Source organism: Ambystoma mexicanum (genome assembly GCF_040938575.1).
Source record: "Ambystoma mexicanum isolate Mex_15411 chromosome 12 unlocalized genomic scaffold, UKY_AmexF1_1 Mex_chr12_unloc.1, whole genome shotgun sequence".
Classification (NCBI taxonomy): Eukaryota; Metazoa; Chordata; class Amphibia; order Caudata; family Ambystomatidae; genus Ambystoma; species Ambystoma mexicanum.
In genome coordinates this window covers 9015283-9034054 of record NW_027182322.1, presented here as the reverse complement: position 1 = coordinate 9034054, position 18772 = coordinate 9015283, and the positions used below count along the sequence as shown (strand labels likewise).

General features: G+C 49.8%; 1 non-coding gene across 1 annotated transcript; it reads left to right on the top strand.

Annotated features, from left to right (window-relative positions):
- The first annotated feature begins 1615 nt into the window (after positions 1 to 1615).
- TRNAG-CCC (transfer RNA glycine (anticodon CCC)) lies at positions 1616 to 1686 on the top strand. Its single transcript has one exon. It is a non-coding gene; the product is annotated as a tRNA-Gly (tRNA).
- The last annotated feature ends 17086 nt before the right edge of the window (positions 1687 to 18772 follow it).

Here is an 18772-nt window from a genome sequence, read left to right as displayed (position 1 = left end):
TTCCTGCATTTATCAGACCTACCCTCTCTGCTGCCTTAAACCCAGCACTTGCCAATTGCTGGCAGCACTACCACTGTTTGGTGCCTTTATTAATTATTTATTTATTATTATTGATCTGTTTCTCATTTGCTCTGCACTCTCCACTTCTCCCCCCTTCCATGCACTTTTCCCATCCCCCTCTCCAATGCACTTGAGCGTTCTCAATGTCACTGGGCCTAGTAAGATCGTTGTTTTGTTCTCCCCTGTTCCCCTCCCTTGCCTTGTCGCGCTCTGAAACACTTGTGTACGAGTGCGATAGAAATAAAATATAAATATCAATATCAATAGAAACCCAACTCGCGGGCCCCAGCGGAGTCAGGAGTCGCCCACAGAGAAAAATCAGGAGGCCACAACACCTGGCAGAGGAATGCTGAGCCCTACCACAGAACATTTGTCCGGGAGTGATGTTGCAGGCTACTGCACCTTTAAGGACGACCTGTGAGGTCGGCACAGGGACTTGTGAGGAATGCGAAGGAGAGGAGTTGTGGGGTATGTTTATCAGTAACGGTTTGGAGAGAAAGTAATAAAAGTTACTGTTCCTGAATCCACATTTAGCTTGGCATCCTTATTCATGCATAACATCCTTCTTACACCCTAATGCCTATAAATGCAAAATGAATAGAATAGCAGTAAACGCCAAAACTATTGGCTTTGCCAATGCTTGTTTTTGGCAACTTATCTGACAGCATCCAGCTATCTTAGTGATATAACAACATTTAATATAATTTTCATTCTTTAATGAAGCTGCCCTTATTTCGCTCATTTGGTATTGGGGTTTTATCAGTGGAGGGGGGCGGTTGGACGTTTGTGTCTCTTTCCTTCCTGACAGAGGGTCAAATTGAGGTTGAGACTCCGGTCATCACAACTTGCCTTTGGACATCATTATCTGGTGTGGGTCAGGTCTAAGGCTGAGTAGGACACTTTTAACTTAAAAATATTCAGTGAATTTGCCTTTAAATCTTGCATGCCGTACTTTGCAATTCGTTTTACCACTCATAATTCGGCAATGACATTACATGCAAATATGTAAATATTCTATGTTTTGCTAAACGTTTAGATTGTATTTGCAAGCTTACAATATATTATTCGTAATGTATCAATCAGACGAGCTGTGTTTGTATGGTGATCATTTCATTATGTTTGTTTTAGCTGCACCCAATTAAACATTGTCCCTATTTTATAGTAAGAATGCAAACTCTTTATTCGTGTAATAAACTGACTTTCCTTGTTGTCAGCTAGTCCCTAATAAATGTATTCCCCACAAAGTATATCACCTATTATCTCCAAAACGTGCGCAGCAGGTCAAATTGATGCAGGTGGCAAACAAAGCAGTGTACATACGGAAAAGTGAGCCATCTGAATCTGAGGTATCCTGCTAAATGACAGCTTGCACACGTATGCATAGACCAACCCATTAAATGATATGCAGGAGCTCGTGTATTCTGTTTTGTTTTTTTGGGCCACCATTCTACAACATTTCCATGCAAACATGCACAGTAATATACCAAACAACTAGACACACCTATCTGTCCTGCTTCTGCTGATAAAACCACAAAATACACGCTAAATTTCGTCGGCGCCAGTAGTGTAGTGGTATCATGCAAGATTCCCATTCTTGCGACCCGGGTTCGATTCCCGGCTGGCGCAGCATTTTTTTTTTTTTTTTAAATCTTTGTGTTTGTTTCTAAATTGGATCGAAAGTATGCTGTTCTCCGCCTATGGATGCTGTCCTCTTTTTAAAAAAAATAAATAAATACATATAGGAAAAGTAATCTTACTATTTTTTGCATGTTGACACCTGCAGTATTTATTGGATGCATTTTCGGTGATGAAATCACTAATGTTGTTAAGTAAAATCATTTAATTCAAATTATTATAACTTCCTTTCTGAAGCTGGAGAACAACTTTAAAGTGGTCAGCAGCATTACATTTGAAATTAATAAAAAAAAAAGGTCTGTGGGAGAAGGACGGACACCTCCTCCAGTCGGGACATTGGCAGATGCAGCACGTAACTGACGTTTATGCTACCATGTTTGATTCACAGTAGTGATTGGTTGCCAGTATCGCCTGGCTGGTTGTCCTCGTTCCCAGAGATTCACATTTTGAAGTATCCGTCTAGAAAGTGTAGTTGGGAAGGGGTCATATTTATTTATTATTTATTTATTGGTTTATTTATTGAGCATCTGTTAGGCGCCTATACAACAAAATAGTGTTTCCAGGTGCCACAAGACAAATGAGGAGGGGACAAGGGACAGTAAATATACAATTGTGGTCCTACTAGGCCTTGTGACATTCGGGGGTGCAAGTGCAGTAAAAGGAACTGCAGGAGATAGGGGAGGAAACAAAGGGTGTGAGGTGAGGGCTACAGGGCCATCTTAAGCACTATTGGGGCCCTGGGCACGGACATCTTTGGGCCCCCCCTCCACCAAAACAAAGGAATTAAGGGATCAAGAATACTGGACGCGCCTGTGGCGCCGCCCGATGACGGTCGCGCACGCGGTTGCGTGACGTTGCACGCCGTTGCGTGCAGTACAAATAAACGGGGCGTTTCCCGGCCGCGTTGGAGCGACCGGGAAGCCCGAACCAAGACGGACGTGTGGGTGTCAGTCCTTGGAGCCGGGGCTTACAGCGATGCGCGCGGGGGGCGCCAGTCACCCTCAACAGTGGCGACGAGTGGGGGAAACGATGCCCGGGCCCGGCGGTGATCATCGAAATAATTTTTCACCGAAACGAGGTCGGAAGACAGACTTCGTTTCACGCCGCGGGTAGTGCGTTGCCCACGCGGCTGGCGGCCATTTTGTGCAACGGGCTGTGGGACTTCAGGGGGCTCCGGTTTGGGCCCTGAAACGACCCCAAGCCTAATTTTTGGACATTCTAGTAGCTGACAGCTACATCTACACAGAGTTATGCCCAAATAGGGCATCGACTCAATTTTGGGTTTTCTACGTCGAGTGGAAGCTAGGAGAAGGCCTATCTTGGCTGGGCCTGCTGAATCCAATTATATTTTGCTAATTTTTGGGACAACCAAAGGCATACTGCTTTTTCATCCCCTTCATCATCATCCTGGTGACTCCACCTATCTTCATCCTCTTCATCATCACAGAGGTGGCAGGAGTCACTGCATCCAGAGGTGGTCCAGGCTGAGGATCAACTGAGTGTTTGAGTTGCAGCCCCGGACAGCATTATGGGGTTGCCTGTGCGCTCAAACTCATGAGGGACACCGAAGATCAGGACGGAGCACACGGTGTGGCAGTGCAGTTTCATCCTCGTGCACCAGTGGCCCCGCAGAGTACACCACCTCCAATGCAGCAACCGGCAGCTCCAGCAGATGGTCAGGCAGCGGTTCCCGCCCTCCAACCCCCAGTTCAACCAGCTGCTGCACCTGGTGTCCAGCAAGCGGCGCCTGCCATGGCACAGGTACGTGCGCATGCTGCCCTGCAGCCCATCCCCGAATTTGATGTGTCGGGCCCGCCATCCAGCTTGGGGCCCAGATGGAGAAGGTGGGTGGACCGCCTGGACATGTATTTCAGGGCTGCGCAAGTGGTTGATGATGACACCAGGCTGGCCACGATGTTATACTTGGCAGGGCCCTCTGTCCAGGAGACTTTTGAATCTCTGCCACAAGGGAACGGAACCTACGGTCATGCAAAGGCCGCCCTCCAGGCATATTTTCTCCCCCTAGCCAACGCGGACTATGAGCAATTCGTAATGCTCTCTGCCAAACAAAAAGATGACGAGACCTTGGACACATTCTATGGGCGCCTGAGGCGTCTGTCCCTCGCCTGTGCCTGGGGCGATGCAGAGGACATGATCAGGACCATGCTTATCCAGGCGTGCTTGTCAGGCAAGCTCAGGCGCCAAGTGCTGAGGGAGCCTGGGATAACGCTCCAGCGCATCCTTGAGCTAGGAAGGTGCCACGAGGTGTCAGAGGCGAGAGCTGCAAGAATGGAGGCCGGGTCGCGCCCTATCAAAACTGAAGAGATCTGCGCGATGTGGCGGGGGGGGAGAGGTGCCAGGAGGTATGGCGGCGGCACACGGGGCAGAGCCGGGAGGGCAGGCGAGATTTGCCAAAAATGCGGATACGACCTGCCTCACCCGGCAGAGTGCCCTGCAGCTGGAAAGACCTGTGGACGGTGTGGGTTGCCGGACCACTTCTCAAGGGTTGTAGGGCTGCCTTGCCCGTACTGGTGCCAAGGGGCCAGGGCCGAGCTGTCTCCACTCGCCAAGGTCGGCCGTCCAATGTCGCTCAGGTGGACCAGGGCGAGGAGAAGGCTCAGGTGGAAGAAGCCGAAGAAGAAGAAGACGAAGAGAACATATTCTTTGTCTCAAGTGTGGAGCTTCTAAGAGGCAGGAACCGACGACAACCAAGGTGCGTGGTCGAAGTGAACCAGTCTCCAGTCCCTGTCCTCGTGGACACAGGGGCATCGGTGAACGTCATGGCCTGAGAACATTACAACGCCATGGATCAGCCACCCAGACTGGTCACATCAAAGGCCCGCATCTTTGCATTCAGTGGTGTGGAGCCCATCCCTCTGGACGGGGCCTTTATAGCAAAAGTAGAACACGATGGCTCCCACATCACAGCCCGTTTCTACGTGACCCCAGTGAGTAAGAACACGTTGTTAAGTTGTGCAGCGGCAGAGGCTCTCGGCATCGTCAGCTTCGCGTACTCCGTCTACCTGGAAGACATTAATGACTTGCTGGAGAAGCATAATGCCCTATTCAAAGGGATTGGGCAGATGGCCGGGGAGCCGGTGCGGCTGCACATTGATGATTCGGTACAGCCGGTGGCCCTCAAACATCGGAGGGTACCTTTCCACCTCCGTGAGCAGGTCGACAAAGAATTGGACAGCCTCGTCGATCTAGACATTATAGAGAAGGTGGAGGGCCCGACTCCTTGGGTGTCCCCCATAGTGGTGGCAAGGAAACTCAAACAACCAGGCGCAGTCCGGATCTGCGTGGACATGAGGATCCCCAACAAAGCCATCAAGAGGGAGAGGCACCTCACACTGACGCTGGAGGACATCATTGCGGAGGTGCAGGGCGCTCGCTTCTTCTCGAAGCTCGACCTCCGGGCCGGCTATCACCAGGTCGTCCTCCACCCCGATTCAAGGTACATTACCACCTTCACCACACACCGGGGACTATATCGCTACAAGAGGCTGAGCTTTGGGGTGTCCTCGGCCGCGGAAGTATTTCAGAACATCATTCGGGGTGCCCTAGCCGACCTCGAGGGCGTCCTAAACATAAGCGACGACATTCTGGTGTTCGCAAGGATGGAGGTGGATCACCTGAGGCATCTGGCGAAAACATTCGAGAGACTGCAGTCGTTGGGACTCACACTACATAAGGAGAAGTGCGAATTTCTGCGCCCCTCCCTGGAGTTCTTCGGGTTCGTGTTCAGGGAGGGGGGGGTGTCTCCTGACCCAAAAAAGGTACTGGACATACAGAAGGCACAACCACCGGAATCTGTGTCGGAGGTGCAGAGCTTTTTGGGCATGGTCACGTACTGTGGCCGGTTCATCAAGAACCTGGCATCCAGGTCTGAGCCCCTCCGGGCCCTGACAAGAAAGGACACCATCTGGAATTGGGGTCCACTGGAGCAGGCGGCTTTTGATGACATCAGGGGTGCCCTCACGGCCGAGGACACAATGTCGTTCTTTGATCCTGCCCTGCCATCGGAGATCATCGTTGACGCCAGCCCATTTGGCCTGGGTGCTGTGTTGACACAGGTTGACCGTGATGGCGGCGTCCGGCCAGTCGCATATGCCAGCAAGGCGCTATCAGACGCCGAACAACGCTACTCGCAGATTGAGCGCGAGGCGCTGGCGGTGCTGTGGGGATGCCGCCACTTCCGGCTCTATGTACTCGGACGCCCGGTGACGGTGGTTACCGACCATAAACCACTGCTGCCCATCCTAGCAGGGTCGTCATCCAAACCGCCGGCACGCATTGAGAGGTGGATGCTGGCTCTTTTGGAGTATGGGGTGACCCTGGTTTACCGGCCAGGGGTAAAAAACGCAGCTGACTACCTATCCAGACACCCCGGAGCGCCTGGAGAAGGAGACCATGACATCTGTGAGCAAGAAGCTGAGGAGCATGTCCAAGTCATGGTAGAAGCAGCCACGCCGAATGCCATGCCTCTCCAGGAGCTGGAGGCTGCGGCGGCACAGGATGAGTGCTTCAAAGTGTTGAGGCAGTCCATGCAGCAAGGCTCCTGGAAGTCAGCGCTCGAGGCCCTGGCGGGACGCACTAAGGAGGCCCGGACTGGTTTAGAACAACTATGGAAGGTTTGTGAGGAACTGTCTTTCTCTGCGTCAGGCCTGCTACTTCGGGGTGACCGGATTGTAGTCCCCCAGTCAAAGGTGGGTGAGGTGATCGCACTGGCACACCGGGGCCACCAAGGGGCCGCCAAGACCAAGGCCCGCCTCCGGATGATGGTGTGGTTCCCCGAGCTAGAACGCAAGGTGGACGAATTTGTGGTGGCTTGTGTCTGGTGCCAGGCAGCCTCGCCCTTACAGCGGGAGCCGGTCATCGAGGCGATGCCAAGGGGGACCCATCCGTGGGAGGTAGTTCATGCCGATTTTGGGTCCACCACCATGGGCACCCACTTCATGGTCCTGGTGGACGAGTACTCCAGATACCCCTAGATGGAGTTCGTGGAATCCATGGCGTTTGAGCACGTGGTGGTGGCGGTGGAAAAGTTGTTCGTGGCTCACGGGTTCCCACACACAGAGGGTATACCGCACCACGCCACATGCGTCCACAGGGGTGGCCCCGGCGGAAGCGATGTTCAGAAGGTGTCCGCGAGGACTTTTGCCAGAGGTCGGCGAGCGAGAACCTGCGGTGATTGACGACCAACGAGTTGAAATGGACCGGCAGGTGAGAATTGAGCAAGAGAACGTGCGGAGGGGGCTTCGCCCACAACAGCTGGAGCCGGGCGATGAGGTTCTCATTCGCAATCGACACCCGCATGGGAAACTCTCCTTGCCGTATGAGCCTGAGCCACTGGATGTCGTGGCAGTCCGGGGCTCCATGGTGACTGCGTCGGATGGACGGTCGGAAGTGACTCGCAATGTGAGCTTCTTCAAAAAGATCACAGATCCTAGAACTGACCCACCTCCTGATCCGGACCTGGGAGGAGTCCTGGAGAACGAGGGAGACCCACCCTGCATGCCGGAGTCCCCAGCTCGGGGGCCGTCGGTGGACAGATCACCCGTGCCGGAGGCGAGCCGGAGGTACCCCCAGAGGGCTGGGCGAGGGAAATCAGCTCGCCTCACCGATTACGTGCTGGGACAATTGGTTGAGGATCCGGAGGGTGAGAAAGGCTAGCTAAGGGGACCCGGGTGGATGCCAATAAAGGGGTGTTCACGGCACAAGGGCTTGTTATTTGTTTTCGTTGCCCTGTTGTTTTCATATGTGTTTCAATTGCAGTGTTGTATGGTTTGCAGTGCATAGTTCAATGATAATTGTTGGTTCTCCCCGAAAAAGGAGGAGTGTGGCGCGGCCCGATGACGGGCACGCACGCGGCGGCGTGACGTTGCACGCCGTCGCATGCAGTACAAATAAACGGGGCGTTTCCCGGCCGCGTTAGAGCGACCGGGAAGCCCGAACCAAGACGGACGTGTGGGTGTCAGTCCTTGGTGCCGGGGCTTACGGCGATGCGCGCGGGGGCGCCAGTCACCCTCAACAGCGCCCCCCACCCTCGCGCTGACAACCTCACAGCAGAATAAGCACGTTTACTCCCTTTAAGTCCCCTTGCCCTCTTCATTCTTGCTCTAATCAGAGTAGCATAATAAACAAGTAGCATTTGAAGACCAACATATTAAGCAGTCTACAAAGGGGTTACTGTTCTAGTGCATACAGGATACTTTGTATCAATAACATTTAGGAAGGTAGATGTAGTTTTAATGCAGGTGCGTATGTAAAAGGTACATGTAACCCATAATAGACAGACCATTCACATTAACTGCCTCACAGAATGCAAAAGTAATCATGCATGGATAGGGACCACCAATTGGAGGGAAGGAGAATGCTACACATACGTAGCATGAATAGTGGAGGCATATTAGAAGCTACCAGGAAGGTGTCTTTATACAGACAGACTGAGATTAGAAATGGGATATGGTTTTCAAATAGTGTTGCCATTAGATATCAAAGGAACAAATGCCTGTGGTGTGCAATATAAATATGCTCACTATTAACACAGTGAAACCATGAATAAGGCTTTCATGAAGATTATACCATGAGAAGGCAATCACTCGGAAGGGTTGACAATTTTGAAAGGTTTAGGGACTGGCAATATTGAGAGGTTCGGCAATACAAGATTAAATGAGATGCCCAGGATCACACATTGGTAAAGGGGTGAAGGGGTGAAGCTGGAAATTGTGCCAACTCTGCAATTTCTGCATTTGAACACTTTCTTTTCCAGTTCTTATCATGAACTAAAACAATCTCATTTTTTAAAACAACAGACTTGGAAAGTACACAAATCATATTACCAAACATGACCATTTTCAAACAAAATATTATAGATGGGTGTTATGCAAAAGGGGATTATTCTAGCTTCATTCTCTCCATCATCAAGGGAAGTATATAAGAACCAGCATACAAATTGATGTGATCTAACACATTTAATCTGGGTTTGTCTTTTGTATTTTAAAGCTTTAAAATACATCCAAACAATGGCTTGTGACATTTTCATTTATAAACGTGCATAAAAACCTTTGACTTTTACCAAAAAGCAAACCGTTTTTTGTGTCCAACAAGCAGACGTTAAAATATGCTTGCCTGAGGCCTGCAACATATGGTCCGCTCTCTTCTGTCTACCAACCCTTCCAAACAAATGGCCTACATAAGATGATATGATATGATATGGCATTTGTAACACGCCTATACGCAAGTGTTTCAAGGCGCGACGAGGCGGGGGGGAACAGGGGAGACAGACAACGATCCTACTAGGCCAGGTGTCATTCAGATCGCGCAAGTGCAAGGGTAGAGGGGAAGGGAAAAGTGCAAGGGGGAAAGGGAGAGGGGAAAGTGCAGTACAGGGTTATTAGCATACAAGATAAATAACAAGGGTCAGCTGGTGGCAAGTGCAAGGTAAGTGCAGACAAGTGCTGGGAGGGGGGGCGGTAGGGATACAGACACAGTCCCACAGTGCAGGGGTTGCCAGGGTGGCAGTGCAGGGGAGAGTGGCTGGGCCAAGGACCGAGATCGGTGGGTGGCCCAGAAGCAGATTCCGTGCAGTTTCAGTAATATTTAGCAGGGGAGAGGGGGGAGAGAAAGCAGAGGCAAAGAGGAAGGTTTTGAGGTGCTTCCGGAAATGGAGATGGTTCTCCTCAAGTTTCAGGGAGGCAGGAAGGCTGTTCCCGAGGGAGGCCCCTGCAGCGGAGAGAGATCTGCCCCCAACTCGTTGTTTGGAGAAGCGGCTGACCCTGAGGGAGTTGGAGGCGGATGAGCGAAGAGCTCAAGAAGGAAGTTATTTAGGAAGAGAGAGCTGAAGGCATTTTGGCCCAAGGCCCCAGAAGGCCTTGTGGACAATGCAGAGGGTTTTGAACTTAATCCTCGAAGTCACTGGGAGCCAGTGTAGTGATTTCAGTCCTGGAGAGATACGGTCCCTGGGCTTGAGGCCAAGGACAAGTCTCGCAGTCCTGTTCTGGATGAGTTGCAAAGGGCGGAGAGTAGAGGCAGGCAGATTTAGATAGAGGCTGTTACAGTAGTCCAGCTTCGAGAGAACCAGGGCTCTGGAGACAGTGAGCTTCTGGGGGAAGGAGAGGAAAGGAAGGATACCTCTGAGGAGGTGTAGCTGGTAGTGTGACTTCTTAGAGACGTCAGATATGTGAGAAGAGAAGGAGAGTGTGGAGTCGAAGATAACCCAGAGGTTTTTAGTCTTGCAGGTGGGAGCAGGAAGAGGGCCAAGAGAGGCCGGCCAGAGAGCTGCAGGGAAGGAGGGAGTGGGTGTGCCGATGAGTAGAATCTCAGTCTTACTGGCATTAAGGCAGAGGTCGTTGGCGGCACACCATTCATGGATAGCAGAAAGACAGTCAGAGATGAGGGAAGGAGAAGAGGAGGCCGAGGGTAGCCTGAAAATGAGCTGGGTATCATCCGCATAGCACTGGAAGTTGGGGCAGAGAGCGGCGATGCGGTGGGCGAGAAGTGCCAGATACTGGTTGTATCTGGATCAAGTAATGGGCTAAATGATCCCAGCAGCATGCAAGAAGGCAAACCTCACAGAAGACAGCACAGTAATGTAATATATATTAGATGATTTGACCAGGATCATTGTATTGTCTGCTGGCAAATCCAGGATACAAACATGAAAGCAGTCGTTCCATAGTCTTGAATTTGGATACTTATTCACCTCTTCGACTAACAGTTTATACCATCGTTGGAGGCGATTGCCTAGGTTTTCCAACACCCCATCTGAACAAACCAATTTCTAGACCTTCACCATACGGATGATATGTTCGTTTTTATAGCAACCCCTATCTGCTGCAGGTACATTGCTGATAATAGCAGATGTTGTTCTGCAAAACCAAGTACAAGTGCAGGTATGTTTATAAACTTCAGACATAGGAAAGGCTTAGCCAGCCTTCCTGGAATGTAATATTCTAGTTTTGCATATGAACACATATCTCTGCAATGGGTGCTTCACACACTGAGCTAACTTCTGAACCATTGTGGCACTCAATTTATGAATCTGCATTTCACCATTGTCTATTGCACATGATCAACATAATTCCCACAGGAAGGAAAGAATGCTACAGAGTTATGCCATAAGGAACACACAAACTATGTATACCACAGTGAACACAGAAAGCAATTCATGATGTTATCAAGGCAGAATGCACTTGCCAAAACAGAAAGGCAATGGGTTTAGAGCCTCAGCAGCACCCCATAAAATATCCTGATGTGTGCTATTTAAGACTGGTGAACAATGGAATCTTACTTCTTCAGATCAGCTAGCCTTGTGGGGCACCCTCCAAGGTGGGGGCCCTGGGCAAGTGCCCCTTTTGCCCTTCCATAAAAACATCTCTGGAGGGCTAGTGCCAGTGAGAGCCTAAGAGTGAAGTGCTGAGGGGTGCTATGGGAAGAGCTGCTGGCTAAGTGCAAGGGTGGCGGAATGCCAGGGTGGGGTGCTCAGCCATCTTGTAGGGGGCCCAGAGGGGCAGTGCTGGGTGGGGCGGAGGGCGGGTGCTGGTGTCAACTGGGCAGGGGCCTGGTAACCTGTGGGATGCAAGAAGGTACATGCCGCCAGTCTCAGCGGCAGCAGGGTGATTAGCAAGGGAAGGAAAGAGGGAAAGAGGTAGAGAAAAGCAGAGTTTTCAGTAGTTTCCAGAATTTAAGGAGGTCCGACTCAGAGGCAGGAAGGCTGTTCCAAAGAGAGGCACCAGCCAAAGAGAGAAACATGCCCCCACTCTCTGCTTGGAGAAGCGTTTGTCAAGCAGAGATTTAGAGTTAGAGGAGCGGAGTGCTCTAGCAGGGAGGTATTTAGGGAGAGAAAGTTGGCGATAGCGTGATCCCAGACCCCAGAAAGCCTTGTGGATGATGCAGAAGGTCTTGAATTTGATCCTTGAGGCCGCCGGGAGCTGGAGAGATACGATCCCTGGGCTTGAGGCCAAGGAAAAGTCTTGTAGTCCTATCTAGATTAGCTGGAGATAGCATGATCCCAGGCCCCAGTAAGCCTTGTGGATGATGGAGAGGGTCTTGAATTTGATCCTCACAGCGGGAGCCAGTGGAGGGATCTTAGGGCTGGAGAGATACGATCCCTGGGTGTTACGCTCACCTGGCTCCCACAGAGGCGTCGATCGGAACTGGACAGCTGCGGTCTCCACCAATGTGACGAGTAGGGCCGAGATGACGGACTGGACTGGCCCACCTAGCTTTGTTTGCTTGGCCCGTAGGAATATTCTTCTGCAAATGGAGAAAGGGAATTAACCACCCGTGGAGTTGAGCGTAAATCCCCCTAACCCCGCTGTTCTCCCCACAGATCACCTTTGATGTCCCCTCTTATAGTCTCACCTGATGGTTTGAAAAGATGAGCTCTCCATCCTGCATTGCGGGCAGGGGTGCGTTGATAACCAGTTGGTTCACTGGCTCGAAGGAATTGGTGAGTTCCAGAACAATATTGACTCAGAGATTCCCGGCAAGACGCCGTAAGTATAAAGTTCGTAAGAGTTCAAATGCCTGACTTTCACTCATGTCCGATTCCTTGCAGGTTGCAGCTTCACCCTAATGAAGAGTTCATTGTGGCAACAGGTAGTATTCTGGTTAGGATTTGTATTTTCCAACACAGTTCGATAAAATAATGTCAATTTGTAACCTGTTGCTTTCTCCCGTATTCAGGTGCTGAGAGAAAGTATGAAGTCTCGGGGAATAATACCTCCGGCGGTAAAATCAGGTAAGTCTATTGTGATGAGGAGGGTTCCCCTTGTTAGTCCCTTTGTTTCACCTTGCTCTCCTTTTGTTTCCCCTTAGGGGCCGGGGTTCGGCGAAGATGCAGTGGAAGCTGCGCCGACCCGTGAAGAGGAATAGTACCCCTGGTGGTAAAATCAGGTAAGTCTATGGGGGGGTAACTAATATTCCTCTGTGTATTCCCTTGGCTCACCTTGCTGTTCTTGTCTTCTCCTTAGGTGCCGGAGTGCGGCGGGAACATGCAGGAGGATGCAGTGGAATGTGAAGATGCTGCGAAGGCCGGTGAGTTCAGCGCGGCGCTGCAGCAGGCGAGGCGACGCGCATAAATAGCTTCTTTCTTCCAGCTCGAAGGCGCGATGGATCGGGAATTCAGGTAAGGACCAAAGGTATTGCTCTTGTTCTAACCTTTTCTCCTTCTTTCTCCCCTTTTTCTAGTAGCTCCAAACTCGAGGCGGGCGTGGCAGAAGGCTGGAGGCAGACTTGCAGGCATGGGGAGCGTTACGCTGCTGGATGCAGAATAACGCGAAGCGTGTGCTGCTCTTTGGGCGTGGTTTAAATAGCCTCCAAAGTAGTGCCAGGTAAGTATTCCTCCACAGCCCCGCCCGAGTAAAAAAATAGTCCCTAAGTAAAGTAGTCCCTTCCAAGCCTCTTTTGGCTTGGAGCTCTTGCAGCATGGTCTGCATCAGGTAAGTTTGCAGCATGGTCTGCATTAGGTACGTTTTAATCTATGAGCCTGGCGCCTATGGCGCCAGGACTGACTCTCCGTATGAGCCTGGCGCCATAGGCGCCAGGACTGAGCCAAATAGCCCCTAGCAGGGGTTGTTGGGCTTTCTTGGGATAACTTGATAGCTTCTTGGGATAACTTGATGACAAGCCCCAAGGCCCCTCCTAAAGTCGTTCTTCCTGTGGTTTCGGTTTGTCTGGGAAATTTTGGTGGAATTTTTTCACCAATCGGGGTGCATGAACATGGTCACTAGGTTTCCATGACTGTTCCTGTGGTCCGTAACCTTTCCAGTCGATTAAATAAAAGAGTTTTGACTTTATCAGCTTGGAGTCCAGCATGTTCTTAACTTCAAATTCGGGTTCTCCGTCTACAAGGATAGGGTCTGGTGGCTTGGTTAGTCTTGCCCCTGGTTGTACTGGCTTCAAAAGTGACACATGAAAGACGGGGTGAATTCGCATATTAGCAGGTAAGTCCAACTTGACAGCCACCGGGTTGATAATGGCCTTAAAAGAGTAAGGTCCCAAATATCTGGGGTTAAAGGTCCGTGTTCCCTTTAGAGGTATATGTTTTGTGGCTAACCATATTTGGTTCCCAATCTGGTATTGTGGAGTATCATGTCTATGCCAATCAGCATCTTTCTTGTATTTTTCTTTCGCCTGTTTTAAATGTGTAGTTGCTTCCTTAAAGGCTTTTGTAATCGTAGCGTGCAGATGGTCCACTGCGGGCATTTCTAAGTGTTGGGGTGAGTCAAGGTCTGAGGTTCGAGGATGGTGCCCATATAAAGTATAAAAGAGGCTTTGTCCAGTTCCAGAGTGTACTGAATTATTGTATGCATATTCGGCGATCCAAAGAATGTCTTTCCAATTACTCTCAGTCTGATGTAACATACAACGCAGGTATTGTTTGAGAGTCTGGTTGGTCCACTCCGTCTGACCATCGGTCTGGGGGTGGTGACTGGTCGATAACCTCACATCGATTTGCGCCAATTGACAGCATTTTTTCCAAAAATGTGAAATGAATTGACTGCCCCGGTCAGAGACCAATATGGACGGAAATCCGTGTATGCGAACAAAGTTTTCGAGGAACTCCTTGGCCAGGATTGAAGCTGAAGTTAATCCCTTTAAAGGAATAAAGTGGGCCATCTTGGAAAAAAGATCCACAATAATTAGAATGGTGTTAAATCCATTGCATGGAGGTAGATCAGTAATAAAGTCTAACAATAAGGTGTGCCATGGTGTAGGTTGAATGTCTAAACGTTGTAAGAGTCCAGCTGGTTTCTTCTTTTGACTTTTGTTTTGGGCGCAAATGCCACACGACATCACAAATGATTTAATATCCTTTCGCCAGGTGGGCCACCAGAATTGTCTTTTAATTTTAGCTTCAGTTTTTGCAATACCTGGGTGCCCCTCCATAAGGGTATCATGATAACGGGAAAAGACTAGCTCTTGTAGTTCCTTGTGTGGCAGAAATAGCCGCCCTTGGTAATAAGGCAGATCATTGGTGACAGAGTAGTCCGGGCCTTTTTTTACCCAGTCCTGCAGGGCTGTAGGATCAAAGAGTTGCTGGATCTTTACCTGAATGTCCTCTAGTGTCTGTAGAGTAGTCATGCCAAGAATTCTTTGTTCGGAAATTATAGGTACTGGTTCTGGGTTCACTTCTGCCTCTCCCATCCCTATTCGAGATAAGGCGTCTGCTTTACCATTCTTACAACCTGGTCGATAGGTTATTACGAAATCGAACTCGGTAAAGAACAATGCCCATCGGAGTTGATGTGACGATTGGGCCTTGGCTGTCTTTAAATACTGTAAGTTCCGGTGATCGGTGATCACAGTAATGGTATGCCTGGCACCGAGAAGATAGTGCCGCCAAGCCTTGAAGGCGGATTTAATGGCTAATAACTCCTTGTCGGTAACCGCATAGTTCAACTCGGGTGCCGAGAACTTTCTGGACCAAAATGCTACTGGATGAAGCTAGCCAGTTTCAGGGTCCTTTTGAGACAGGACAGCTCCCATGGCTAGACTGGATGCATCAGTTTCCACTATGTATGGAAGTTCAGGGCGCAGGTGCTTTAATACAGGTGCAGACGTGAATTTCGCTTTCAGCTCTTGGAAGGCATTTTCAGCTTCTTCAGTCCAAATAAAGCGTTTATTTTTTCGCAAGAGTGCTGTGATGGGATGTACAACATGTGAAAAATCCGGGATGAATCTGCGGTAGAAATTGGCAAAGCCGAGCATGCTTTGTACTCCTTTAACTGAACTTGGTGATGGCCACTTAAGGATTGCGTCCACCTTTCGTGAGTCCATTCGGACTCCCTTTGGGGTCAGGATAAACCCAATGAATTCAACTTCTGTGGCATGAAAAACGCATTTTTCCAGTTTTGCATATAGTTTGTGCTGGCGCAATTTCTCAAGGACTGCTCGGACGTGCTTCACATGGTCAGATTCTGAAGAGGAGTATACTAGAATATCATCGATATATATACGATAACACAAACGTCAATGAGTTCACGAAGGACATCGTTCATGAAGTATTGGAAGGCTACTGGTGCATTGCACAACCTGAAAGGCATCACCTGGTATTCGAATAACCCATACTTAGTGCGGAAAGCAGTCTTCCATTCGTCGCCTTCTTTTACACGTACCAGATGGTATGACCCCTGGAGATCCAATTTAGTGTATATACAAGCGTCCTTCACTTGGTCTAGTAGTTCAGGGATCAGAGGCAATGGGTATCGGTTCTTAACAGTTATCTGGTTCAATGCACGGTAGTCTATGCACGTTCTGAGGTCACCTTCCTTTTTGGGCACGAAGAACAAAGCTGAAGATGCAGGGGACTTGGTTGGGCGAATAAAGCCATTGGCAAGGTACTGGTCTAAGTATTGTCGTAGGTGAAGGTTCTCAGGTTCCGTAAGGGCATAGATCCTGCTACAAGAGGGTTGTGCACCGGGTATGAGATCGATTTGACATTCGTACGATCTGTGAGGAGGTAAGGTGTTTGCCTGTTCTTTTTGGAAGATCCTGGAATTCTTGGTATTCTGGAGGTAGTTGCATGACTGCTGTGATTACTGTGGCCAGGCCTGCGTTCTGACTTTTCTTTGGGTAACAGGTTTGTGCACCATCCGGGAAGTTTATTCTCTTCTTTCGCCAATCAATACAAGGATTATGTGTTTCCAACCAAGGTATCCCCAGTATTATTTGGAACTGTGGGGCTTTGATTAGATCAAACACAATAGTCTCTTGATGCCCATCCTGACCCAATAGTGTCATCTCTGCGGTGGAATGAGTTACAGGCCCAGAGGCAATTTCAGTTCCATCGACTGTGGTGATGACATCTGAGGTGGTTTTTCGGCAGAGAGGTAGATTCATCTTGGAAGCCAATTCGTAGTCCACATAGTTTCCTATGGTCCCCCTATCAATGTATGCCCTTACTGCGTGCATACGCGATGGCTGCCCTGGATCTACGAGGACCATTGGTATGATGAAATGCGAGGTCTGAGTATCCTTCTTCAAGCTCGGCAAGCGGACCTCTAAGCTTGTCAGGCGTGGTTGTTTCCCGAGTCTGACTCCATATGGCTTTTATCAGCAGCTCCTACCACCTTCTTGGGTGGTTTTACAGGGCAATCCCGTAGAAAATGCCCAGAAGTTCCACAATATAGACACAATTGCATTTGCCGTCTCCTTTCTCTTTCCTTCTGGGTTAAGGATCCTTTAACCCCTCCGATTTGCATGGGTTCTGAAGCATCTGCTCCTTTGGGGTTAGCGTGGGTTTTGACCAACACCCGATTCTCAAACTTGGCTCGATCAGCCTTTCTGTTCTGAAGTCTGTGATCTAACTGGACCACTAAGTCTATATATTCAGCGCAGTCTTGAGGTGGGTTCACGACTTAAGTCAAGACATCCTTGAGTTCTCCTCGAAGCCCTCGATGAAATAACGTGATTCGTTTTACCTCAGGCCATCCAGTTTCCACTATCAACCTATTAAAGGTTGCGATGTAGGATAGAAGGTCCTGGTTACACTGTCGTAGGGACAAAAGTTCGTTATCCAGGGCCTGTCCTTGGGAGTGCCGGGCAAATAGTCTTTCCATGTTCGTTTGAAAGCCCTGAAAATCCCGAAGAATTGGGTCATCCTGAGAAACTAGGGGAATTGACCAATCAGCTGCACTGGGCATTGGTTCATAAACACGGTGAACCTTTTGGGATCTCAGGCAAAGCGTTCGGGTGGAGCTAATGGAATATTTCCTGGTAGGTTTATTTGCACAGGGTTACTCGATAACACAGGAGCTGGATTTCCCCCGGAACCAGGTAAGGGTGCTTGTCCAGCCTGGCTTTGCAATAGTTGCCTAGCAAGGTCATCAGTTCGCTCCTTTGACAAAATCAGTTCTCTCCTAAGAGCATTGGTTTCTTGACGGGCGGAATGCACTTCAGCCCTCAGTTCCCCTAGTAATTGGACCAATTGGTCAGTCTCTGAGGTATCCATAATGCCCGGGTGGGAATTTGTGGGTAGGCGTCGCATTCTGTTACGCTCACCTGGCTACCACAGAGGCGTCGATCGGAACTGGACAGCTGTGGTCTCCACCAATGTGATGCGTAGGGCCGAGATGAGAGACTGGACTGGCCCACCTAGCTTCGTTTGCTTGGCCCGTAGGAATATTCTTCTGCAAATGGAGAAAGGGAATTAACAACCCGTGGAGTTGAGCGTAAATCCCCCCACCCCTGCTGTTCCCCTCACAGATCACCTTTGATGTCCCCTCTTATAGTCTCACCTGATGGTTTGCAAAGATGAGCTCTCCATCCTGCATTGAGCGCAGGGGCGCGTTGATAACCAGTTGCTTCAATGGCTCAAAGGAATTGGTGAGTTCCAGAACAATATTGACTCCGAGATTCCCTCTTGTCCGATTCCTTGCAGGTTGCAGCTTGACCCTAATGAAGAGTTCCTCGTGGCAACCGGTAGTATTCTGGTAAGGATTTGTATTTTCCAACACAGTTCGATAAAATAATGTCAATATGTAACCTGTTGCTTTCTCCCGTATTCAGGCGCTGAGAGAAAGTATGAAGTCTCGGGGAATAATACCTCTGGTGGTAAAATCAGGTAAGTCCATTGTGATGAGGAGGGTTCCCCTTGTTAGTCCCTTTGTTTCACCTTGCTCTCCTTTTGTTTCTCCTTAGGGGCCGGGGTTCGGCGAAGATGCAGTGGAAGCTGTGCCGACCCGTGAAGAGGAATAGTGCCCCTGGTGGTAAAATCAGGTAAGTCTATGGGGGGGTAACTAATATCCCTCTGTGTATTCCCTTGGCTCACCTTGCTGTTCTTGTCTTCTCCTTAGGTGCCGGAATGCGGCGGGAACATGCAGGAGGATGCGGTGGAATGTGAAGATGCTGCGAAGGCCGGTGAGTTCAGCGCGGCGCTGCAGCAGGCGAGGCGATGCGCATAAATAGCTTCTTTCTTCCAGCTCGAAGGCGTGATGGATCGGGAATTCAGGTAAGGATCAAAGGTATTGCTCTTGTTCTAACCTTTTCTCCTTCTTTCTCCCCTTTTTCTAGGAGCTCCAAACTCGAGGCGGGCGTGGCAGAAGGCTGGATGCAGACTTGTAGGCAC